This window comes from Parambassis ranga, chromosome 4, assembly GCF_900634625.1.
Source record: "Parambassis ranga chromosome 4, fParRan2.1, whole genome shotgun sequence".
In the NCBI taxonomy this organism is placed as follows: domain Eukaryota; kingdom Metazoa; phylum Chordata; class Actinopteri; family Ambassidae; genus Parambassis; species Parambassis ranga.
Window position 1 is genome coordinate 7,013,177 of NC_041025.1, and position 26,698 is coordinate 7,039,874.

General features: G+C 41.8%; 1 protein-coding gene across 2 annotated transcripts in view; it reads right to left on the reverse strand.

The window, feature by feature from the left end:
• Nucleotides 1-26,075, reverse strand: part of dab1a (DAB adaptor protein 1a) — a 70,945-nt gene extending 44,870 nt beyond the window's left edge. The window contains exon 1 of one of the 2 annotated variants that reach the window (XM_028404074.1): nucleotides 26,019-26,075. The gene's annotated coding sequence lies outside the window, so the exon portion shown is untranslated. Of the gene's footprint in view, nucleotides 1-17,541; nucleotides 17,767-26,018 lie in introns of those variants that run through there. The other variant, XM_028404073.1, reaches the window with a different exon arrangement.
• Nucleotides 26,076-26,698: the final 623 nt, after the last annotated feature.

Sequence of the window (26,698 nt, forward strand, 5' to 3'; positions counted from 1 at the left end):
TAAATTGGTCCTGCTCAACAATGTGTGTAAGGCTGTCTTTTCATGCAGAGAGGAAGCAGCGGCTTGCTGACATACATGCATGCATACGCTTTTATTATGAAAGCTGCACTCTGATTCCAGCTCTGTGTCTGTCAGTCTGATCTCCTCACCGCCTCCGTCAGTCCTACTCCACTATTCTACTACCACAACCTGCATCATTTTCATCTTCTTTATTGCACGTGTGCTGAAGATTGCATACAAGGAGTGAATGATAATTGAGCAATTCATGCTTTTCTTCAGCTCCTTGGCTGCTTCCTCTTATTCATCTCTGAAGATGTAACATACAGCCATGTATTACTCCACACACAAACTGAAGCCACTTGTGCTAGAAGAACTGCAGCTCCATCCTCTGAATGGTTCAGGCCTTTATGGTGGCTTGAAGTCAACAGAACGAGGCAAATGTCAGCAATATGAAAATGGATTTCCATGATTTACAGAGCGCAGTACAAACACACTGACCACCATTTCCTCTGACCCTTCAGTTACAAACAAATTCCATTTTCATTTATTTTCATGGGGTCTTTACTTATTTAATTTTATGCATCAGTGGTGGGTGAACGAGTAAATAAATTGTGTACAGGGAATGACAGAAGGTACAATAAAAAAAGGAGGTTTTGCAATGGAGGTCAAGAAATGAACCGTGCGCTCACTCTTGGCTTAGCAACAACATAATTTAGCGTTGCAGTCAGTGTATCCCCAGTAAGCCAGGAGCCGCTCTTTTCTCTGCAAATCCATCCTCAGTCCTGGCCCAGTTAAAAAATGTCCACTCAACATGATTTAGATCCCTCACAGCCCCTCTGGACCCCCATCAGCAGAGCCTAAAGTGAGTGATGGATTCACCACATCTGTGGAGTGGAAGAGAAGACTGGAGGATTCTGGTGCATAAAAATAGAGCCGGAGCCTGCCGGAGCAGAAGACTGAGGCTTAATGAGGGATGCAATCATCAATTATTCAAAACACTTAATCATGGTGTCGCACAGTGCTGTTGCACAAACACACACGTGCACACGCACACACAAACACACACAATGACGTACCACAGGCTTTTAAAACTGTGCCTTTAAAAGCAGACACAGAGACACTGATTGATGAATGAAAAGTAGATAAAGATGTGGGACGACTGTTGCTCCTGTCAGGCAAACTAATATCAGTATTTCATACATTTTTACCCAAAATGACAAAATTGTCAAAAACTGGACATTCAGAATTTTTGAGTTTGATTATTTTTTTGATTTGATATTTCTAAATGCGAAACAGCTGTGACCTTTTTTTTCCCCAAAGGTGAAAGAGTGAAACAGGGAGCTATGGTGGCTAAACATGTCTGTCACTAGTGGGATAAACTCTTATGGAAATGGAATGAGCAACTTTACCCTGTCTATAAAGTTCTAAAGTTTTGTTCATGTACACATTGTTACTTGTCGTTTATTCTTTTCAATCAGACACTGAACTTTACGAAGTCAAGGAGAATCTGCACACATAAAGGAAGGAGTACACCAGGTCATCAGGCATTCACATAAATGTATTTATTCAAACCTAATGATCATCTCCTATATAGGTAAAAAGAAAAACAGTGCAATCAGAGGAGCACACTCAATAGAACAGAAACAATATCGTTTAAGGGAGCTCTGGAGCTGAGTGTCAGGGAGCGGCTCCAGAGCTGCTTTGAATGTTCATGACCAGCTTGACTCTAATTTAAGGAAAAGCATAATAAACACCCTTTCACTGACTATAAATACATTTCAGGATGGCTCTAAATACTGAAAGACACCCTGATAAAGTTGGTGTGACAGTATATTTGTGGACATCTGCTCCAGCTAAACAGCTGTTTCCAGCAGCTGGACTATGTTAACTACACAAGTCAACCCATGTACATAATGTGTATTGTGGACTGTATGACAGTTAAAGCTGCCTAAAGCCTGCTGTGACGGGAAGGGGAAAGCCTCGTTTTTACATGTATTTGATCATTTTAGAGGAAAGACTGCAGCCCGTCTGAAAAATGAAAAGTGGGTTAGACTATAATTGTTAGATGTGTCAAATCTGTTCTAATTTATTTCATCCATTGAAGCCTTGTAGCTTTGCAGCTGTTTGATGTGTTTTTCTCCCTTTGCCTTTCATGGCCAGTTGATAGTGAAGGGCAGACAAGAAACAAGAGGAGAGAGAGAGAGAGAGGGAGGGTGTGACATGCGACACAAATCCCTGGCCAGATTCAAACTGTGAAAGTTGCAGATGTCTTGCAAACCCCCCTATCCAAGGCCCCAGCAGGGCAGTGGATTCAACACTAACCCCCATCAACACTGCAAAAACAGCCATACAATGACAACATAAAATCATGTTTCCTCTCTTAGGTACATTCCTTACAAACAAATTAAATCTTATGACCACTTAGCTTACTTATACAGAAGTAATGGAGCAGAGTAACTCTGACAAGGACCATCATTATGGCTGGTTTAGAAATGTGGGCTGCTCCAGGTGGAATAGTTGATGTGACAATGTTAAAGGATGCGCTGACAATGTCTTTGTGCCACATATCATAGGCACATTCAGAGGTCTTGGCCACGCTGTAAGGACTACCAACGTTATTACATTAAATTATTATTATTAGACATTTGTGATTATGATTTGGCTCATCAGTATCCCTAAGGTTAGCAGCTCATGAGGAAGTTTAAGTATTAAATAGCCTAGTTCTGCTTAGTCTCTGCATATGTTTTAGTAAAGATATAAAGAAAGCTTGCAGAGACTAAAAGAAGTCAAGGATGCTTGAGGCTTAACCTTCAACAATGACGTTCCCAAACATCTTCACTTGCAAGCCGCTGGCAAGCCCGAGCTGAGCAGTTTAAAGCAAGCAAGACACACATCTGGTGAACTTCAATGAGTACAAACTCTGTCTGTGGGTTGGCTGTGCTGATTCACCAGTTGCTGTTCCTCTGAGCCCGATGAGAATGTCTCGGTTCAATCTACCTCTTTAACCCTTGGGAGAAATTCCCACAGGGGTACAACTAAATCCCCTCGCCAGGTCTCCCCCGTGCTGCCTGTGCCACTAGCGGCCATCAGTCAGTCACAGCTCCTGCCTCCTGCCTGTGTGTCTAATCGCCCACGCACACTGTCACAGTCGCCTGCCCTTCCAGTTAAGACACAGACAGCCAAACAAAATCAATCTTTACTGAGTGTCTGTGTTTAATAAGGCCTTGTTGTTTCTTATGGACTCTGACAACGTGATCAGCCATCACGCCGATTCACAACAGAGTATAGCTCCAGTGTCTGGCACCATAGGCTGGATATATAACACTTTGTTTGTTGTTCTACTTAGCTGTCCATCCGTCTTTCACAAAGACAGACACGCACATCAAGCTCAGATAAAGAAAACCGCACTCTCTGATGTCATTAGCAGCCTGAGACTGAATCACCACGGGATTGTCATACTTAGGACAAGATTTACATAATTTCCATTTCTGAATCTCTTTGAACTTTACGCAAACATTTCCTGCCAAACACACACATGTGCACAGACACGCACACCATAGCAATGTGCAAAAATCACATACTGCATATTGAGACTGTGAAAGATCCTGGAGGTGAAACTTTCTGCCAGCTCTTGAAATAGACCCTTTTAGCACCCTATGGTCTATTGGACTGCTGGTCTGTCTGAACTCTCACAGAGAGTGGAAGGGCTATTGGCATTCACTTCCCTGTGGGGCTCTGAGTCGATACAAACCTCTTAAAACTCTGTGAAAATGCTGTGTGTGTTTCTACATGTGAGAGTGTGTATGTGTGTATGTGAGACAGAGATTCAAAATTCAATAGTCATTTTTTCATTTGTGAGCAGTCAACTAAATGATGTCATTTGTGTCTGAAATGCAAGAGTTTCAAATGCACATTGGAGCAGACACACAGTATGAAACATCTGCACTTGTGTGTGTGTGTGTGTGTGTGTATACGTGGTGCAGGTAATGATGGTGTGCTTAGGCAGAGTCCCACCCCGTCAGGGCCTAGCCTCTCAGTGCCATCCATCATAGTGTAGCTGCTAATGATACCAATACATACACCAGCACAGAGGGCCAGAAAAGCTGGGGAGAGGAGTGGGAAAAAAGGGGGACAGGGATAGAAGAAAAGAGAGAGAGAGAGAGTGAGAGCTGCAGAGACAAATGGTTGGGGGAAAGGTAAAGGAGGCAGCTGCAATTAAGAGACAAAGAAGAACAAGAATTACACTGTTATTATTGTATCGTATGTTAGGTTACATAAAGATCACTGTCGTGCCAATAAAGCTAATTTGAATGTGCATTTGCATTTGAGAGAGAAGAGGGGGAGAGAGAGAGCGCTGGTGGAGAAGAGGCAACCAGCATGAAGAGGGAAGGAAATGTGCTGTCACAGGCTGAAGAGTGGAAGACTATCTGTGTGACTGGAATAGGCAATCTGATTCTCCCTTTCCTCTCCCACTCACATGCACACTGAAAACACAAACTCACACAGCACACACACACACACACACAACATCGCCTGCTGCCAAATACATAAAAAAGCTGAGGCTGACTGTGTCTGCCCTGTTCCAGTGCCATTGCATCTACGTATGTGGATTAGTATTACAGTCAGTAGTCGCTGCATGCCCAGTATGACCTCTTTGCTTCTCAGGAATATAACACAAACCTGCACTTGTGGAGATTGTATTTTGTCTTCAGCAATGGCTTTAAAGATAATGCTAAAAATCTCCTGTCTATGAGATAGAGTAGATCAAACTTAAAAGGAGACATCCAGAAGACAAATTCATATTTTAAGCTTTTTTGCAAGAAAATCGGGCAGCACCCTAAAAATACTGCTAGTGCTAAATTGGGCTTTTTATGTTTCACTGATATTATGTGTTTGAACATAGAAGAACATCAGTATTCATGAATGTCATGTTCAATTCCTGCAACAGAAGCGTTACTGCATACGGATGTTTTAACAGAAAAATGAATATCAGCAGCGTAGTGAAATATAATTGCTGAAGGATCCCATTGGTTTGTTGAAATAAACCCCTTTAAAACCGGACAATGTGGAGAAAATGAATATGCTTTAAAGTAATTAAAACAGTGAATAATATTCTATTAACATTTCAAAAGAAAACTACGTTGTTTTTTGGAAAAATTTACAAATTAGAGAACTTGAAATAACAGCAGCAGTTTTTTATGGAAAATTTGTATTTTCCAGAACACATTCAGCGCACTCACAGAATTCAGCCCATAGAGTGCGTCTGAGAGAAAAGTCTGGAGCACGTCTGTTATCTTTCTCATCTAATTCCCAAGACACATTGTCCCCTTCACTTCCTGGAGCAAGATGAAGGCCAGAAGGGCTGTGAAATTATCCTATCAGATGCCTCCACCAGCTGAAGAAGAATATGTAATAGTCAGGAGATTAAGATATGTAGCTGGAGGCACACTACATCCACACACACACAAAAATCTTTTATTCTATGATTACAGAGAACTAAATTATAATGCAGATCTTAAGAGCAGAGACCGAGAATGTTACAGTGTCTTTGATGAGGACAGAGGTAATGATGAGGACTACTGTGGAGAAAGAGAGATATAAAAAGAGATGCAGATGTGTGTGAGTATAATGGCTTACAGAGAGCACAAAGAGGGACTTAGTAGATTACACAGCACTATCAGCACCAGGCAGGAAACACAGGTGAGGAAATCCCTCCCTTCCCACAGCCACATTCCCCTTAATCCAACACTACACAAACAGGTGCAGCTTCCCTGACCCACACCACCACCACCACCACCGCATCTCCTCTTCCTCCATCCCTTTCAACAATTTACCCACGAAAAACATCATTCCTCCCCTTCCTTTGTCTGTACTCCTTTGTGTTTCTCTCTGTCTGATTGCTCATCTTTCTTCATTGCTCTGCCTGCCTCTCTCCCAGGGCTTGCCATCTGTACAGTAACAGGTGTGCTGTGTATGTGACTGATGTGTTTGTTACCTGTAGCGCTGCCTGCAGCCACAGCCTGAATGGAGAATAGCTGCTTCTGCCTCCTGACCTACTAGCTATGCTGCGCTGCTCTCTCTGTTCCTCCTTCTCCTGTGACTCCTTCAGATGGTAACAGGAGGAGGAGAGGAGCAGGAGATGAGCAGTGTAATGAGATGGGGAAGCGCAGCAAGCTGTCATGTATTTGTGTATGTGTTTGAATGAGCCTTTACCAGCCGAGGTGGTGTGTTCACTGTAGTAGAGTTTGGCTACTTAGTCCCACAAGTATATGAGTGTGCGTGTACCTGCAATCACATATGGGTGTGTGTGTGTGTGTGTGTGTGTCCGCTGGCTCATTCCATTAGTCTCACAGGTGAGTGATTAAATGCTGTGCAACACCTGGAAGTGTTCCTCCATCCCTCCCATTTCTGCTGTTGTCTTAATTTACGGTCACACCCCTGAAAACATCACCCAGTCGTGACTACGGAGGACACACACTACACCCTACATCCACACCTCACTTTAGGGCCTTCTCAGCCCATCTGTCCATTAAAGTAATGGCCATCACATTAAGTATATGGTTTTAATGACTCAAATCTATGTATGTGTGTCGGCTGTGACACAGGTTGGAGTTCAACCCTGTGTGTGAAAGTGTCCTTGCACATGTGCCAGTTCCTTGCCACCTCCTATATATGTAACAAAATGTATGTGGACAACATTTCAATATAGTGTCAGTGGGAAGCTGCAACATCACAGTGATATTTGGTATGTGTTAAAAAGTGCCAGCACCTACATATCCAAAAGTGATTTACTTGCCTTGCAGACTGCACCACTGGTGTAATTTAAACTTAGTTTGTAGCAGAAGCTTTAATTAAAGCCTACAGTGAGTGCTAGGGATGCTCGCCCCACTTCTCACTTGAGGATCTTCTAATAAATGTTCTCATCAGTTTCATCATTTATTACTTTATACAGTCCAACAGAGACCAACAGGTTGTAGATGTTAATTCCTATTTGCTCGCATGTAGTATGCAAACTGTTTTGATATTCATGTATGAACAGATGGCTTGGATGAAAGTTGCAAATTATTTTGAGGAGACAGGCACTCAAAATCTCCTCACAACTTAGTATTGGCTCTTCCAGTGCCGCCGTAGCCTTTTTACAGGCTGTAAGGGTATTTAATCCAGATTTAGGATTTATTTTCACATGAAAACAACACATAAACTGCCACCACATTCATCAAGTCTAATGGTCCATGTTGGCACAATGGTAAGCAATCATAGCATACATATATTATATAGTTAAGACTGGTCAAAAAAACATAAGACATAATATGCTTCATTTGACCCTACCATAATTACTTGGTCCGATTTAGAAAAAGATACCATTTGTGTTAAAACACACCCTTTCACAATATTTTACACATTATTTCTTTCAATGTATCTTTTGCCCTTTTTAGCTACAACGTTCCATCCTGACACATTTTACTATATAGACACATGGGCACTAGATAACATACACAATCTCTGTGAAAAATCAATCTTGTGTTACATTTTCCAGATGAGGATGAGCTGCCCTGCCAGAGGGGGAGACCAAAGTTCTCCACTATAAGTGGGAAGAATGGATGAAACAGGCAGTGAGAAGAGGGAGGAATCCATTAGGATACTGATGAGGTCGGGGGTTCAGAAGGATGAAAAATAAATGATATTCTTACATCCAAACATCCAGCCACGAACATACGCATATATTCAATTAAACATCTACGGTATAGTCACAGTAGGAGGCAACATGTTGTACAGACAACTATAAAGGAAGAAACAGCACCACCCGGCAAGACATTTAATAAACCACACAGGCAGCCAGAGCAGCAAGAAGGCAGTGATATGGCCAGTTGTATGGGGCTGCTGTGATATTATTATTGCGTGTGTGTCCCTGAGGGCTAAGATGTGATGGATGTAGGTAATAAATTGCAGAGGTCAATCCACTCTGGTGAAGAGGTCCACACTCAGAGAAGGCCACTTGATAGACAATACGGACTTCAAATTTTCCCTTCAGCACACATTTCCATTCATTCCCGCGTCCTCCGTTTATCAGACAGGGGATCATTAAATTGTTCTCTCAAGAGAGCCCAGGTACCAGGCAGCGTTAGGGGATCACAGTAAGAACTCATTTTAGGGGTGATTTACAGCAAAGGCCAGGGTAAGAGTCGGTTTTCTTTGGGCTAGTGCAGCATCTCCAGAGAGGCAGGGAGAGAGAGAAAGGTGAGACAGTAGTCTCATCACCAGCGCTAAAACCCATTAGACATCCACACACACACACATGAGGGCACATGCCAGGTGCAGGAGAGGGCTGGGTGAGGTGAGCTGGGTACATCACATCAGTAAATATATGTATGGCTAATAACAGAGCAGAGCTTATCCAAGCAGACCAGGCAATCACAACCATTTCTCACCTCACTTCTCTCCATCTCTCACTTCCTGCTGCTCCTTTATTCATTCACTCCTCCCCTCCAGACATCTCTGAGTAGTTCATTTCACTTTAAATGGCTACTTAAAACATGTACTTTTTGTACTTTTTCGTTTTTCTTTTATCCATGTTCTTACTTCTCAGCAGAAGGACGCAAGTATTCATAAAAGCTGCATTGATGCTTTATGATGTCAACCTGCAGTTGTTCGGTGGCTGGTCTGTCAACATACATTCATAAACCCACATGAGAAAAAACATACAGATCTGACCTTTGAAATAGTACAGCTGATAATTCCAGCTGCTGAGCAAGCCTGAAGCAATATAAATCTAGAAAAAAATACACACATCAACACATAGTATGCTGTATTCTCGTCGGCCACAACACACAAAGGAGCCAAGGCCAAAAAACCTGTCAGCTCCAACCCTGGCTGTTATGGGTGTGGGAGATTGAAACCATCAAATCAGTTCACAGTCATTTAATCTTGAACCTTTTAGATCTTGCCTATCCCATTAATCCAGCTTTATGCACAGTCACGAACACACACACACAGAGTGAGCTTGGCCTCATGGCTGAATGGGTGGTCTTTTAACACCCTCGTTCCCAAAAATCACTTATCGTACTCCCCTGTCCTCAAACTGCTATGTTCAGAGGGGAGTCGTTATCTGTAAGCATATCCAACTAATTAAATACAGCATATCTTAATGTTCATATACAGAGTGTGTGGGTGTGTGTGTATAAATGTGTGAGTCAGAGAGGAAGGAAGATGGAAAGAAGGGTCATGGCCTGAGGGTGAGAGTCATCAAATGCACTATTACACCATCATACTGAAAAAAATTACCCTTCAGTTATATATCCTCTTCATCATATGACTCTGTGTGTGTGTGTGCACCTGCAGTTCAGCAGAGTGTGTCAGTCTGGTAGATGCTCAGTGGAACTCGATCAAGGAGCACAAATGACCTAGGAGCAGGTGATTGAATCGTCCATTCGTCCTTAAAGAAGGTCCCTGACTGAAAGCTGGACTACACACATGCACACACACTTACTCTCACACACCAAAGCTAGAAATTACAACTGAATTTACTTTTGGTCAATTTATACTGCTGATAACAATCTACCAGTATTTTCTTTAATCACGTCCACTGGTTTGTACTTAATATTAATATTTTTTGTTGGACCGTTCATCTAATTCCACAGAGGTCGGGAGCTCTGTGCGAGTCAACACCAAGCAACTACCTCCAAAGCTGAGAAATGGAGCTACTGCAGAGGTGCCAGAAATTATAACTCTTGTAATTGAGCTCCAAAAGCAAGTACAATTAGTACAGCGGTGGAATTTTAATATAATTCACTCATTTAAATTACAATAAGTCTTAAAGTCAATATAACTAAGGGGCGTGGTCACTTTAAGTGACAGGTGGGTGGCATCTACACTAACTTTTCACATTTTAAGAAATCTGTGGGTGACACAATGGAAAGTTCATCCATCCACCCAAACCAGTTCTATATTTAGACTCAGTGATTTGATGTCAGAAGCCAGAGAAACACACCTACTTGTCTTTGACGGTGAGGTGATGAGATGAGAATCTAGTTGGATGTGGAGTTTTTTTTACTGCAGAATTCTGCAGGCTTAAAACTTGATAAGCTGATACAGTATCAACCACCTTCTGCCAATACAAGTCAAAAATGTGCTTAATGCAGCATTAAGCTGCTTTTGGCCTGTCAGAAATGAACGGTACAGCTGTACTTTCATTTTCTGTAAATGCGTGCTTAATAAATATGTGCACAGAGCCAGACTAACTGGCACTGAGCTGATCTGATCTGCAAATACCTATCAGTGAAGTGAGGACTGCTTTATTTATTTTTGTATGTATGTATATATATATATATATATTTTTGTATGTATGTATATATATATATATATATATATATATATATGTGTGTCAAAACCTCTTACACAGCTGCCTTGTAGTTATCTGCTATTAACTACAAGGGCTAATTCTTATACATGTTACACAATAAGAAGGTTCTGATCACATTTAATTATAATACATTTCATTCAGTTTTTACATTTACTCAGAGATGGTTTACACATCACCTTAAATTATGCCTAAAAGTTTTTCAGTTTTCCTTTTCCAGTTTAAATCTACGGCCGTGACTCAGCATATTACCCTTTGCTGGTGTGAAATAAACATTATCCAACAAGCATTTCAGACCGCTGTAATGCAGCAAGAAATGTGCTATAACCTGTAGCTTGAAATAAAGAACTCCCACAATGGCCACTGCTGTGACAGGCTGTAGCTCTGATTATGACTGCAGCCCTGGAATAACACAGCTGTCACTGTGATTGTGGCTGTAGCCATAACTGTGCTTTGGTCATTACTGCTGTGAAACATTTGTTTTCAATGGTTGTGGCACAGAGAAGTGAAGTCTGTGCTGTCTGAAAGCTATACTGCATTTATATATGTAACACAACTGTCATAAAGCACCACTGATCAAATACAGCACACAGCACCAGCTGAAGTCCTACAGCTATCTGCATCCACCAGTATAGTGAAGCATCTGCAGCTGCAGCTGCTCACACAGTTCTAACTGGACTGGACCAACACACCACCTGTTCTACTTAGCAGAATGAATGCAAAGACAACACAGATGATGTGTAAGCCTGCAAAACTTGGAACCAGCAAGGCAGTGGAGCAAACTATACTGAGTGCGACCTCGTTTATCCACTTGTATATTATTCCTGCCTCTTGATTCATAATCTGTTTTTCCTCACTCTTTTTCAGGTTACTATAGTGGCTAAAGCGAGTGATATCCTATAATGACCATGGCTAGAAATATGAGTGCACTCTATCTCCTCCCTTCAACTCTCTAAATGCATGGTGGTTCTGAGTCTCAGACAATGTATGTGGATGTTGACCATGTGGAGGACAAACAGCTGAGGCTGAGCAGCTGCTCAGAGCTCTGCAGCACCGCTGACACCGAGCAGCTTCAGTTATTACTCACTTCAGCCCTGAGCAGATCATTTTCTTCACAAACATTTTGCCTACATAGGCAAAATGAATGGTGTGATTTTAATTAGTTGTGCTATTGATGCAAACTTAAAATTAGTTCACTCAAAGATCAGTTGCAGATACACTGCAGTGAGAAAAGATAAAAACACTACAGCTGAAATCTCAGAGGTTTCATGCTGTATGAAAAAACGAGTCCCATTTTGATCATTTTTATGTTTCCACCTTAATTGAAACTTAACTTGTTTTATGGGTCGAGCAGATTTCATGACCCATGAAAGTGCATAAAACCACATTCTGTGATTACAACAGTACTTTCATGAGCTGAAGCACACAGGTTTGTAAATGTGTAAAAAGGCATGAGGAGGTGCATTTATGTCATGGATGAGTGTCACAGTGTACTTCAGTGTGAGCTCTCCAGGCTGAATGCAGGAGTATCCGGGCACCAAGCACTCCTCTGAGCCCAGCCAGTGCTATACAAGCTGGGCACCAGGTGCCCCAGGGAGGCGGCACTGGTTTGCTCTCTCTCTTCCCGTTTCATTCTCTCAAACAGCTGTTTAGCACACAGGGCAACCCAACCACTGCATAGAAGGATTTTAATTAGGTTACCAGCACCTTGTCGTTCAGGGTCAGACAGGCTGCATCACTTCCACATGACTAGTGCACTCCTCCTCCTACACTAGAACTACATATAGCGTGAAGCATCACTGTGAATTAGATGCAGAACACACTGGATAATGATGGATATTGAATTGTGGATAATTGTTACAAACATAAGGGAGAGACAAAGGGAAGAATCACAGCACGGTTAAAAATTCATTAGTGAGCAGCAACAGAAAAGCACAGATGGAGAGAAATCATGAGAGAGACAAAGAGATAAAGGAAGAAGGGAAGAAATACAAAGAGGAAATCCTTTGAGGAAAACATCTTTCCATTCCTGTCTTCATCTATTTCTTTCTCTAACTTTGTTGCAGTCTCCCAGTGAGTGTGGAAGTCAGTGGAGCTGATCCACAGGGAAGAGTTGCTAGCAAACCCCCGAGCAAAACTGAGAGCCTACTCCCATTTTCATGCTGTACATGGATTCATTATCTATTGTACTCTTTGAATAAAAGATATTGTAGAAAGGCCTTTCTGCTCCTTTGTACGTGGCTGCATAAAAGGCAAAGAACACAAATTAAAATGTAATTTGTGATGCTTTGTTTGTCGCTTTCTCTTCAGTACCTAAAATGTCACAGGGACCATGTAATACTGCTGGGGTCTGCTGAGGCATGACACAGGGCACCTGGTGTGTGTGTGGTGGTGAGTGGGAGGGTGGTCAGGGATCTTGACTTCTGGGGAAATTAGAATGTAAAGCGTTGAATTAATTGAAGTGTTAATGTGCTGTGACTCCAGTGAGGTGCATGCGTGTGTGTGTGTGTACATGTGTGTGTGATCCTCTGAAAATGCCTTCTCTAAAGTGCTATTGTTTGCTGTGAAAACTCATTAACAGTTAACACCTTTGTGATTTAACCCCAAAGTGTTGCTCTGTAGGGGAAAAAAGGAGACAAATGTACATCAGGATTGGGAAAATGTGAAGTGAAATACAACTGGCAGTGCAAACGTGGGCCGGATGAAAAAAAAGAAAAACCCAAGTGTCAGTCCCATAATCAACAGCTTATCTGCAACAGGAGGATCCCTGAAGCTACGCTACAGGCAGAGTGATGGAGGGAGAGAAAAGAAAGAAACAGGAAGTGACAAAGAGGTGCAGCTGTGCTGTGTGTAGAGGGCAGAGATGAAAAATCAAGGACACAGACTGAGAAACAAAAAAAAAGGAGTAATGGTGAAGATGTAGAGAACTGATAAAAGTGCAGAAAAGCAAAAGGCTTTACAAAGACTTGTGAATGACAAAATAAAGGCAATTACCACAGTTGTTAAGTCATTTTTAGTCCAGCAATACAAAAGCAGTATGTGGCAGTGGATCTACTGTAACAGTGATTGTGATGTAGACAGTATTAAAAAAATGCAATACACAGGCAGGCAGACATTAGTACAAAATACTTATGCTGTGTAACACCATCAAGGTGTATAACACCATCAAGGTCTATTTTAACACAATTCAGCAACAACTTCAAGTGGCAGATAAAAGCAGACAAAAATAAGTGATGATCAAGTAATGATCCCACTTTGTGATTGACATGTAGTCTCCTGCAAATTGTGGACTCTTTGTGGACTATCTGAGTGAAAACAAACAGGCCCCTCTCATAAGCCTTGAGCCTGGCAATTTTATGCTCTATTCGTAGTTCAATCAGATAGATAACACACAGTGGACATGATCTAACTGATTTTGACATTTGTGTTTCCACATAAGGCTCCTCTGGGTGATGTCCGGAAAATTTCAGGGTAGCCGTGCATATGAGAAAGGAGCTTTTCTCCATAAAGCTGGGAAGTTGAGCTGTACAGGCAGAGCATGCCAAACTCATACAGCCGTCTTTTCATGGTTGAATGTAAGGGTTCATGTGTGTGTGTGTGTGTGTGTGTGTGCGTGTGTGCACTGTTGTTGTGTCTGCAGATGCTAATCCCAGTGGTGTGTGGACAGATTGTGAGTGTTTTGAGAAGATTATAGATTACAAACTGCAGAGGCAGATTAGCTGGCAGCTTGATCTGCACCTCTGGATGGACTGCCATGCTCTCTCGCAGTCCTCTGTGTGAGTTTGTGTCTTCATGTGTGTGACGTGCTGTACTGTGCCTGTTTCTATTCAGGAGGTAATCATGATTGGTGGTAATGATATTTCTGAGCACATACTGTGTCTTATGGCCATGTGAATATTGATCATCCGGACACAAATGCACTTTCTGTTCCATTCACAGTAAATAAATGCCAAGAAACTGGGTACATATATACACACTTAGTCCCAGCGGGCTGCAAAGATATTCTCTATGCCAATTATATCTGAGAGAATGTCACACATGCACACTCACACAGGAAGTGGATCAATGGGAATGGCAGCCAGCCAAAAGCCAGTCAATTCTCTCTGTTTTCAGTCTGTGTAACAGAGAAACCCCCAGTGAAAAAATACCAATACTTAACATGGGACGACCTGTTTAAAACACCACAGAAAGAGTATAAATTTCACTGGGATTTCCATCTGCCCTTCTGTTAACGTGCAAGATTACTGATTCAAGAGGGGTGGGAGGAGGTTACAGTAATTCTGGGTTGAGGAATGAACCCTGCTTCATCCGTGAGTCAGAGCTGTGAACTGAAACAGAAGTAAAAGGGGTCAAAAGGTAGCATATAGAGTGCAGGAGTGAAAAGTGAATTACAGTGACTGCATGTGTTATACCGGACACAACTGATGGGGAGGACAGGTTTGAAAAAGCACTGTATGAATGTGCAAAGTTAAACATGAGTTGTGTTTACCTCTGAACTAAAAAGAAAAAGTGTCATTTCAATCATGTCTGCATTTGGAATATGTTGCCTGGGAGCGGGCCAAAATGACACCTCAGTGGGAAGTCTTCATTGTTGCAAAAAAAAAAGAAAAGAAAGTTGGAGCTGACTCAATGGAAGTGTCCATGAAATATCAAAATTGTTTAAAATGAACCCAGCAGCAACTGGAAATTTGAGTTGCTGTTGTCAAGTTATTTATAAAATGTGGACAATTATGACATTCCCTTTGCTGAGTTCAGGTCAAAAAGGAAAAGAATATAATGAAGGTGGGGGACTTGGTGTTATCTCCACATGTTTAATTCCTCTGCAGCTGCCTGCTCATTGTTTTCACCACAGCTAATTTATAGAAATGCCAGTGAGACACAGCCACCATCAAGTCGAGCAGGTAACTTGAATAGCCTGTCAATTTATTGTACCATTGAACTGTATCCATAGCAACAGGTGTCAATGGGGTGCCTCAGCAAAACAGGCAGCAAGGCGAATGATAAGGTTACAGTAAAAAAAAAACCTTGTGAATAGACCTGGACTGATTTCAGTGCCTTAGTATATTTTTAGCATGTGTGGTCTAGACGTTGAAGTCTCAAGGACAATTCACTTGCTTTTGGATTAAAACTCCCAGCAGGCCAGTGAACCATGACAAAGGCCTCAGCATTTCAAACAGCCCCCTGAGCATACCATTTAAATTTACACTAGTTAAAGGAAGACATTAGGCTTTATGTCATTCTTTACAGGTTAAACTCTATTTTTCAGACATTTACATGGTGTGAGAGGACTCTATAAAACTGTCTCTGCTTTCCAGATATCAGAGGTTCAACATGTCTCTGACTGAGATACAAAATCTCAGGAACAAACATATTTTTGCAAAGGCTGTGAAAAACTTTAGGAGCAAGAACATCACGCTTCCACAGGAAGTTTGACCTCAGGACTAAAACAGATATTTTCGGTTCAAGAGTTAGTTCAACATTCATTCAGGAACATTGTCTACTGTTATACAGCATACACACTACACAGACAAAAAACCTATAGAACTTTACTGCAATAGGAAAAATTATAAAATGTGAAAGGCAGGCTGTGAAAAGTGACAGAATGGACTAAAAGAAAAGAGAGGCTGTAGACAGAGCAGACGGAGATGAGAACTGAAAGCAGGAGAAAGAGCGCCTTCAACAGTGTTTTCTTTGAGAGTTTCCACACAATACTTGAAGGGTTTCTATGACAACCTGAAGTCGCCAGCTGGGCCCATACAGGCAAAAGTAAGAGATTTGTTTGGCAGAAGTGTGAAAAAGTATCCCCATCCTGTACTTCAGTCAAAGTAGCAACACCACACTTTAGAAATAATCAAAAACAAAATTACTAAGATTGAAATGACTACTTTTAAGTACCGGTAGACATAATTTAACACTACTCCAACACACTATGCTTACTGTAAAATAAGGATCTGAAAGTTTTGACCTTTCTGAGGTATATATGTGTGAGTCCATGTGATGTGCAGTATGTTATGATGCAGATACTGAACAGGAAAAATAAACAGAAGGCACCTTGCTCTAGAAGCAGGGAGTGACAAAAGAAGAAGAAAAAACACATTTAAAGTATGGAAAACACAAGTATTCACAAGCACACATAGACACAGGCCTATACATGAAGCTGATGCAGCCTGTGTGGCAGATAGAAGCAGAGAGGCAGCGAGGGCGAGAGAGAGACAGAGAGAGAGGGGGAGAGAGAGAGAGGGAGAGAGAGAGAGGGAGGGAGAGTCTGCAGCGCTACAGCTCCATGATTAATGCGGCTTTTAGCTGCAGCGGAGCCTGGGCCCCCAAAGCAAACTGACCGGGCTGCTCATTCAACTCTCGCCCTTTCTCTTTCTCCATCGACTAAGGATCATTGACAAGGAACCTGCTGAAGCCCACAGACCACTGGCTGCATGTCTGCAGTAACACCTCATGAGCATATGTTACCGCTTCTCGCTTCATTTTACTTGACTCTATATTTGCGAGCCAGGAACCCGGACACATCAGGAACAGCAGGCGGGAACAGAACGATCCGTGCGTAAAAGTGTGTTTGATAAAAGTTTTCAATGGTGTGAGGCCGTGCAACAAAAGGAAATGATGGGTAAGTGTAGAAAGGTCAGAAAAGAAAACACAGTAAAGGGTCTGCTGAACTTGGACGAGAAAAAATAGCGTTATAATAAGCAGGCTATAAAAGTCACAGCAGATACTACCCTGGTGCCAAAAGAAGGAGGAGGAGGAGGAATCGCCAGGCAAGGGAAGCACGCCAAAACAAAATGTGTAATATTGTGTGTCCGACATAAAAACTTAAGATGCGTTCGTCACCCTGTAACCTATATTCTGGCGCTGGGTCTCCACGAGAGGGACGCCCTAGTGACTACACGCACCAAATGCAGCAAAACCCCGGTCTCTCCTCCCGCCACACACACACAGCCCCTGACTACTATTTCTCAGAGGGTCACTCCCCCACAACCGTCCAGCACACGGGCGCGCACATTAAAATCTCGATGCAGCAGCAGCAATAGATAATTCATTGCAATGACATGAGCAGAGCACAGTGAATCCACAGGCTTCTACATACACCAACTATCACACACTGATCTTCTAGTACACTTCCTGGACTCTCAGCACACTTTGCCACTTGTTCTGCATCGCACTGGCGCACTTACCTTCACACTACAACGGAAATGAGCACAGTTAGTTCCCATTTTGTGAAAAGGCTTTAGAATCCATTCATTCCCGTGTATCCCGCTCCTGGTATATTCAGACATCCACAGTGTGTTTCAGCAGACAGAGTAATCCAGTTTTCCATCCCGGGGAGAGCGCTCACAAGCTTCCTTACATCTTTTTCCACAATCCTCATAAAACTATGCCAGGCTTCTTTCAGCGCGTTTTTTTTCCTCGGTCCTCTGCCCCCTCTTCTTTCCTCTCCCTCTCTCTCCCTCTCTGAGGTTGCCTGGTTACCTCTTTCTGTAGGCTGGTTCAGACCGCCGGCCGGCAGCCAATCACAAGCCTGGGTTCGTCTTAACCCCTCCACTGCTGAACTGTCCTGATTTCCAGCTTTCAAGGAGTGAGGTTAGGGGGGGTTGGAGTGAAGAGGAGGAGGAGGAGAAGAAGAAGAAAACCACTGGGTGATGGTAAGGGATTTAGAAAATGTATATTACAGAACTATAATGAGCAAAAGATCAAAGAAGTAAAAGAGGATGGAGAAGGAGCGGCTGATTGGTGGATTTAGATTTAAAAAGAAAAGTTGATGAAGAACTTGTGAATGAAGCTGAGGTTGCATCACTGTCAGATGCAGGTTAGAGATGACACTACGGCCCAAATCTCACCGTCACACACCACGCACCCATCCTAATCCTGACATAAAGACTCACTCAAAGACTCATGAATGCACCAACCAGTCACACAGCAGCCTTCAGCCAGTCATTCAGCACAGACTATTGATTAGTTAACCACCCACAGTTCAGTCGTGAAGCTGAAATCAGATGTGAGTCATGGACTTGGCAAATTCACCAGACCTTTTTGCTTTAAGTGTGGGAGTGTACTTCAAGTTTTTCCTCAAAACTACAAAGAAAGAAAGAAAGAAAGACTCCTGTAATCTGCCTCTTTTCACTTTCCACTCCTACACCACCTCCTCTCCTTACTTCTCCTCCTTTCCCTGAGCCCAAATCATCCTCCTCTACAATTGTGTGGTGCTGCTAGGGGGGAGTTTAGGAGCCTTAGTGTGAACACAATTCCTCTGATCTCTGCAAAGACTGCAAGACACTCAGCACTCTTGCACCTGAAACCTCTTCCTCCAGACTCACACAGTCAGAGGTCAGGTTGGAGAGATACACTGGTTATCATAACCTGACTTTATAGTCACCCCTTAGGAAACAGAGGTGACTTAACAGTAAACACAAACAGAACAAACAGTGGGGTTTAGCCACTGAAAGAGGAGTCGCTTGTTCAGAATACAATACAAGCCTTGCTGCAGCATGCTGCATCATTCGTAGATGTTTAAGAGCAATTTATTAAAACAAGTAAAAAGTCAATTGCAGTAATCTAAACGAGATGACTCAAGATACTTACATGAGAGTTCCAACCTAACAACATGTTACCACTGCATGATCTGACAATGCTCTAAAGAACTTGGCTTCCACAGACTCTCCTCTGTCTTCTAGAGAAGCACCTCAAAGCTTCGAGGTATGATTGAGCTCGCCATGCCGCTGCTGCATGAATCTTTCCCCATACGAACTAGAGGGTGTAGCATGTAGCGTGTTTTTCTCCTTGGTCAGAGTGGATTGTGGATTCAGTATGAGTGCTCTAGAGAGAAGGACACCGTCCACACTGGATTTGCTGGGGATCTCTGTCTCTAGTTTGTCTGCTTGTATAAATCCTTCTGTTTCTGTCACGCATGAGTACTCAGTAAAATCACTCTGCTTCAATGCTTCAATAAAAAACACTAGATTGTTTTTTTTAAATGAGTGGAAATGGTCAATAATTAAATTCTAAAAACTCAAACTTTCACATTAAGATATGACAGATATGTTGTGCAGAATTTCTGTGCAACATTTTAGCATCAGATAAATGTCTGAAAAGAATATTTTCTCATCTCATCAGTACTTAAAGCAAAAAAGCTCACACACAGCTCACATGGTTACAACACATCATGTTGTTTTTCTCATTGCTGAGTAAATTTTTACACCAGGAAGCTCAACATTACAGATTGACGTTTGAGGATGAGTCACAAGGCGATGCTGAATGATGCAGTGACAGTTGTGTTTTTGAAAGCTTGTAGACACGAATCAATTTCCTCATTATGTGTAATCAACAATTAACTCTTGATATTTCTCAACAAAACCCAGCTGCATAACCTCATTCGCTGCCCCATTCTCTCTTGGTTTTGTCTTTTATTTCTGTTTTCCTAACAAAGTCTAGCTGTGGTTCACTCCTCTCTATCTCCGCACAGCCCTCCTCTCTATCTCCTCTCACACCCTTTTTTCCTCTGTATCTCCCTCCCTCAGTATCTGCCTCTCTCGCTCACCTTCCTCTGCTCTCAGTCTGTTGGTCTGTCTCAGCTTGGCTGAACAGATAACTCTTGCATGTGGGAAAGCCACGAGCTAGTTTTCTCTCCTTCCTCTCACCCCCATCACGCATGCACATCTGTCATGTAGAAACACCTGAGTAGTAACACACACACACACACACACACAGCTCCTTTAGGGTAATCCATGAGAATGTCCAGATGGCTATGACCTCTGGCAAGAATGTGAAGGTCAGGTCCTTCATAGTGTTCTCCAAAAATCATTGTCACAGGATTAGGGTTCCTCTGATTTACACATATACAGAAAAGAGGACACAGTGAGAGATAGAGGATGAAATAAAGAGGACAGACAGAAAGACAAAAAAACAGAAGAGGAGAAAGAATGGAAATTTATGCGTATTATCAGCAAAACGGGTCAAACTCGTTAAAGGCAACAAAGGCAGCTCTCTAATTGCCTGAGCACAGTTGAACTGCACTGCTGCACTACTGTAATAGCTGTACAGTAGAGTGGGACTATGGGTCTGCAACAGCCAGCTCATCATTTATGTAAGCTTGGATAAAACCTTAAGCCATGAAACATGTTGACCAGAAATGTTCAATACATCACATTCAGGGTAAAACATACTGAAACATGTTCAAGACATCTCTGCACAGAATCCATTGCTCAAGCTGAGCTGAGACAGAATGTAAAGGGAAGAGATCTGGAGCACATATCTACTGTGTAAATACAAAACATTGAAAATCAAGTGAATGATTTTTTGAATCTAGTTTGAACCATGTTCAGAATGTAAATTCAGCAGACTAATGAGGGCGTGAGTTTTGTCACAACACTCTGATGAAAAAACCCTTTTTCAATGTCACAAGACATCATGGTGGGTGACCACGTGTGCTTAGCATACGTAATGCAACATAATGATGTGGCGACACACACACACAGGATTCAAGGTTCTAGGTGAAGATAAATTTCTGATGTGGTGGCACAGTCAGTTGATTGGATTTAAACATTGAAAAAGTCTAGGCGAGGCTCCAACTTACCACTCTGGTAGCCAAGAAAGGCGAGAGAAACTGCTACAAACTAACATACATGATGCCTTAATATAATAAAACAGAGACACGTGAAACAAACATCATCATCACTGAAGTGAAAGTCTAGAGTAGTAATATATCCACTATGCACTTCTGTTTAAGTGATCATACATGTCCCTAAAATGATGAGGGAAAGGAAGAAAAAGCATGAAGGTTGTTAAGCAGTGACAGATTAGTGATGGACTATGATGACTAACAAATGCTATTCAAGCCATCCACGTATTTTCTATTTTTGTTTCTGTGTTTACATGTTAAATGAACTGAAACCAACACTGAGTCAGTTCAGAGGACACATCAGAACAGGACACATCATCACCCACAGGGCATGAGTTGAGTCACTATTATTTGGCTGTTACACCTTATTAAACTGCTAATTGTAGCTGTGTAAGCTAACGTTAGCTCCAAATCCCATCCCTCATTGTAATATTCACATATATATATATATATATATATATATATATATATATATATATATATATATATATATATATATATATATATATAAAACATAATGCACTCATGTGATATTGTAACCAAACAGCTGAGATCAGGTGACACCCATCAATGACACAGTCTCCTCTGAAAAGACATCAATATGTCTGGAGGTGAATTTGAGAGACACATGTAGACTAGGATGAGATTAAATTTGATCCAAACGCACACGCAAGACGCAATGACCTGTCTCATCTACTATCTCCTGTACTTAGTAAACACACCAGAGTGTGGTGTGTGTGTGTGTGTGTGTGTGGATGTGTATCAGATCGAAGACAGAGAGGCGGCAGAGGCAAATGGAGCAGAGCTATAATGCTGCCCCCCCCCTTTCCAAAGATGAAATATCACAGCATAACCAGGCTATCAAAGCATGCCACTCTTCAATAACTCAGATGTATCAGGATATCAAGCGCCTGACAGATGTAAAGAGAGGAAAAGAGCATGTGGAGATGAGGAGAGATGGTCTAGAAGAGGGAAAATATATTGCATGTGAAAACTCTATGTGCACATTCTGTACAGGCAGCAGGTTCTGACACAATTACAGACTGTTGTAAATGTATGTATGAATGGGAGAAACCAATATACTGGTGTGTGTGTGTGTGTGTGTGTTAACCCCATAAAGGGGTTAGATACAAAGATGTGCTCTGCTGAAATGTCACACATGTTTATGCTTTTATCAGGATGTGTAACCGTGAGGGCTTCTGCCTCTGGGAGGACCCATCATATTTCATCATGTTTCATTAAGAGGTTTGCATATGCAGACATGGGAATATACCCACAGAGCCACAAGCACATCTTTCTTCTTAGAATAAAGGCCACATTGGCTTACATTAGTGTAATGCCATCAACCAGTCAGGCTACAGTTTATGTCTGCTGAGACTCATGATCATTGTAAAGAAGGAAATCAATAAAAGTATATTTTGGTAGTTGTCACTTTAAGTGACATGTATGATTCTGTTGACAAACGAAAACAGAGCTCAGATTATGAAGGAGACTGAAACAACTGGAGTAAGCATAGTTAGCTCCTTCCTGTGGTCGTGTTGTGTTGGTCAAAGCAAGTCTCGTTACTGTGGTAGCCAAGGCAATGGCAGAGAAGTTTGCTTGGTAAGTGTGGTGAAACAGCCTGCTTCAACCCAAACTGAAAAATAGTGTAGGAGATTTAATTCTGATGCACTTTTTGTTAAATTAGTGCAACTTCTCTTTACAAATGATAGCAACTAATTAGTTCGGCAGTTTTGCATTAAAACGAAGAATATTAATTATCTGTGGAAGCTATAAAATGCTAAATACATCAGTATTGGCTTGTTGTCACTCTCTTCCTGCTCTGCGTGCACCAGAGAGGTACGTGCATGATGGCCGAAGTCACAGACAGCAGCCCTTCTTCAGGTAATGCGCGTCCATGTGATTGGGAGGCGTGGCTTCTGGGTGAGCTCCGAGAGAAAGGGGCGTGTGTTTACTTTCAAAATCTGGCTGACTCTCACTGAGTTTTCAAAATCTCCTACCCTACCTTTAAGCCTAACCAAGTGATAACTGAGTACTGATGAAGATTCAAGTGAAGTAAACTCAATTCGCTGTAAACTTGTGACAGCAGTCGGTGTTACAACATCATCGTCTGACACTATATAATCCTTAATACAAACAAATTCCCAGCAGGTGTACTGAACTCTGCACGCACACAGATAAAAAACTAAACACTATGTAACGTGCAATATCACAACTACACAACACTGCACATCTCCCCAGAACCTCTGCATACTACTAAAAATGGAAAGAGTCTTCTCGTGCATGGAGTAATGTGCGTCCTGATTGGCTGCCTCCGTGACAACTAATATGATCAGCTGAAACAGGTCAGTCCTTTGTCACAGGTGTTATGGCCAAAAATGTATCAGGTGAGGTCACAGTGACCTTTGACCACCAAAACCTCATCAGCTTATCCACAATTGTGAACTGATATTGATCCATATTTAGTAGTTTTACATAAACCTTAATGCCTAAGCCCATAAGTAGCGCTTATGGTGTGTTACAAACAGGACAAAAACAATTGTTTTTGAGAGATTATAAAAGAGGAAACAAAAAAAACAAAATTAATTATTTAGTAAAGCATTGTGTGAATGTAAACATGTTATAATAGGAGCATAATTCGGGTCTGAGAAGTAATTAAAGAAGGTTTATTAGCAGGAAGAGATTAACAGAGTGTCACTGGAAGTGTCAGGAGGTGGCAGTGACAACATTAACAGCAAAATAAGGAAGGTATTCTTTCTCTTTTTTTGGCACTTGTGATAATGTTTAGCTTAATACCAAACCATTTATTTATTTTATGATATTTCATAGCTACATAGATTACAGTTTTGCATCATACGGTGAAGGCAGTGAAAGTGCAGGGTGTTGTTTGGGCGTACAGCATTTCTATCCTGATTTTATGGCTTTGAAGTGTATGTGTTACACTGTATATCCCCTACATATGAGATGAAATGCCTTCAGGAAGTCGCCTTCATTTTCAGACAGTTCATGACAGACATACAGTACTAATCACTTGACTGTTAGGAGACCTGTAATAGCTATTTGCTACATTATTGTATGAGGGTGCCAATCATACAACAGCTACTCACTAAATAAATTATACCAGCACTGCATAATCTAAAGAGCAATCAGTCACTTCTGTTGAAGCACTGGCCCAAACCACATGTTGCTACTTGAGAATATTCACAGCAGAGAGCAGCTGCCTGTAAACATATCTGTGAAATACATCAAGTGTCAAACTCAAAAAAATGAATACAAAAAGCAGTGTTGAACTTGTGGTGTACACGTCCCTGCTCCACTGGACTGAGACTTGGCCCGTGTCGTCAGAGGGGAGGTGAAGTATGTGTGTTGGGTGGGGGTGGTGGTACAGTAGTAATCAAAGGAGGAGGGGGGTGGAAGGCAGGGGTGATCGAACAAGTCAAGCTGACAGAGTATTCTCAATATTGTAAATAATGCAGAATGGACTGTTCCACATGGATGTTGTCTTCATTCATTTTTAACCCTTTCAGTTACGCAGGCGTACTCCAGCTCTCCTTCTCTCCCTCTGTGAGTGCGCCAGCCCGTACACTGTGCAGCCTTATATTTAATGTGATAAACTCACCTCTTAGTTGAGGTCAGAAAAGAACAGGCAGGTTAATGACTCACTGCTAATTGCTTTTTGATTGCTGGAGTTAATTATGGTTTAAAAATCCACTTCAAAACAAATTGTCTGTCATGGTATTGGTATTGACTTTAACCTCCCATTATCTCTCTGGCAAAAAAGTCAAATGACTTTATGAATTCATAAACTAACATTTGAAAAAAATAATATTGTAATTGCTTTGATAACTGCTACCAGGTACATCCTCATAAAATCAGCCTAGTCACTGTCAGTGTTGCTTCAGCATGTGTCTCTAGAAGACTGCCAAAACCATCTTGTTTGTTACATTTTCATGTTTGCAAACCTAGTCATGTTTATGAAACCAGAGAACAGCAAATGTTATTGGTTTTTAGGATGGATTTTCCGTTTGATGCCATGAAGCACAAGCCTGAAAGCAAGGACACAGCAGGAACACCAAACCTTTATGTGTTCTCTGAGGCTGCACAGCGCTGCTAACAGCATTACATCAGTACATGTGGCCAGACGCACAGCTGACGAAACCCGCTACAACCTTTAGGTCAACACTAACTAACAGCATGTGCACACATGTCTGAGGGAGAAAGTGTGTTTCTGTGCCAGTGTGGGACTACACGTACTTGGGTGAGAGAGTGAGTGAGGGATGCCCGGGGCTCATTGCTCATCTCGGTGGGTATAAATAGAAAAATAGAGCAAATAAGAGTGTCATGGTTTGTCTGAAGGGGTGAGAGGCTGTTCAAAGGTAAATAAAAATGGCAGCTCTGATAGCAGGTGGATTCAAAGCTAAACAAATGCTGTCAGACAGGCTGTCTTATTGAAACCATATTGATAATAGGGCTCGCTGTCATGATAATTTTCACTACACAAAAATTATTCAGAATAATATTGTTGTGATAACACTCTTAAATCGAGTAATTGATGCATTCTGGGCCAAAAACTAATTGCTGAGTCTCTGGTTTCTTTTGTGATAGTTTCAATGTTTCACTCAATATGATAGTCGAGATTCTATTTCAGATGTCACCATTTACTCTGTGCAGAGCAGTAAATTGAGATATATGTCTCTTGTGAATACTTTTCATCAATTTCTGTTATCACTGACAGCTGTGGAGTTGCACAAAGGTAATTTTTGCATCTGTAAAATTCAATGTGCTACACTACAGGATTACGCCAGTATGCCAGCAGAACACTAATCAGTTTCTTTGAGGATATTTGATGGCTCCACAGGTGCATCACGTTTAGAATTACATTGCACAGAAAATATGCTTTCTGGTATAGATTTGATTTAAGAATACTGGAATAAAATATACAACTTAGAGAAAAGCTTGTTGCGATGAGAGGAAAATGTGATGTACATAATGTTAACAAACATTATAGACATTACAGCGTGGTAAATGAATGCATACCTTGGTGTCGCCACACCTGGTGTCCATATCACTGCTCCCCAAAGAAGGAAAATGTACCTGGAGAAAAGAGGGTGGGGAAAGAAAGAGGGAGAGAGGGGGTATAACATTAAGAAAAAGCACTTGTCAGGTAGCCCATTAGAGCACCATTACAATACCAATCTCTGCTCCCCATCTTTCCCTTTCACTGTGTGTGTGTGTGTTGTCTGTGCGTAATTCCCTCTGTGTGCCTCCAGTCACCAGCGGGGAGATGAGATCATTACCTGTGACTGCGAGGCTAATGTTACACACAGCCTCAAAATACACATATACACACATAAGCATACACACAGGCAGACTAAAGAGAATAATGTGACTCTGCCCCAGTAACAAAACTACAGTGACCGCAGGGCTTGTCTCCATTTGGATAAAGCAGCCTGTTTTACAGCCTGCTTCCAACACCCGCAGATGACAGAAACAAGAGGATAGAGAGAGCGGGGAGAAATGACAGAAGCTTGAAGAGAGAGACATCTAATTGGAGACATGGTGCTAGCATGGTAATAGCTCTCTTTCTCTCTCATTCTCTCGCTCCTTTTTTTCTGGTGGAGAAAATGAGTGAAGCTTCACTGTGCTGGGAAAAAGGTACAGCCGCAGACATAATGTATGGCCCAAAATACGCTCATTAGCAGACATGGGACTGCGAA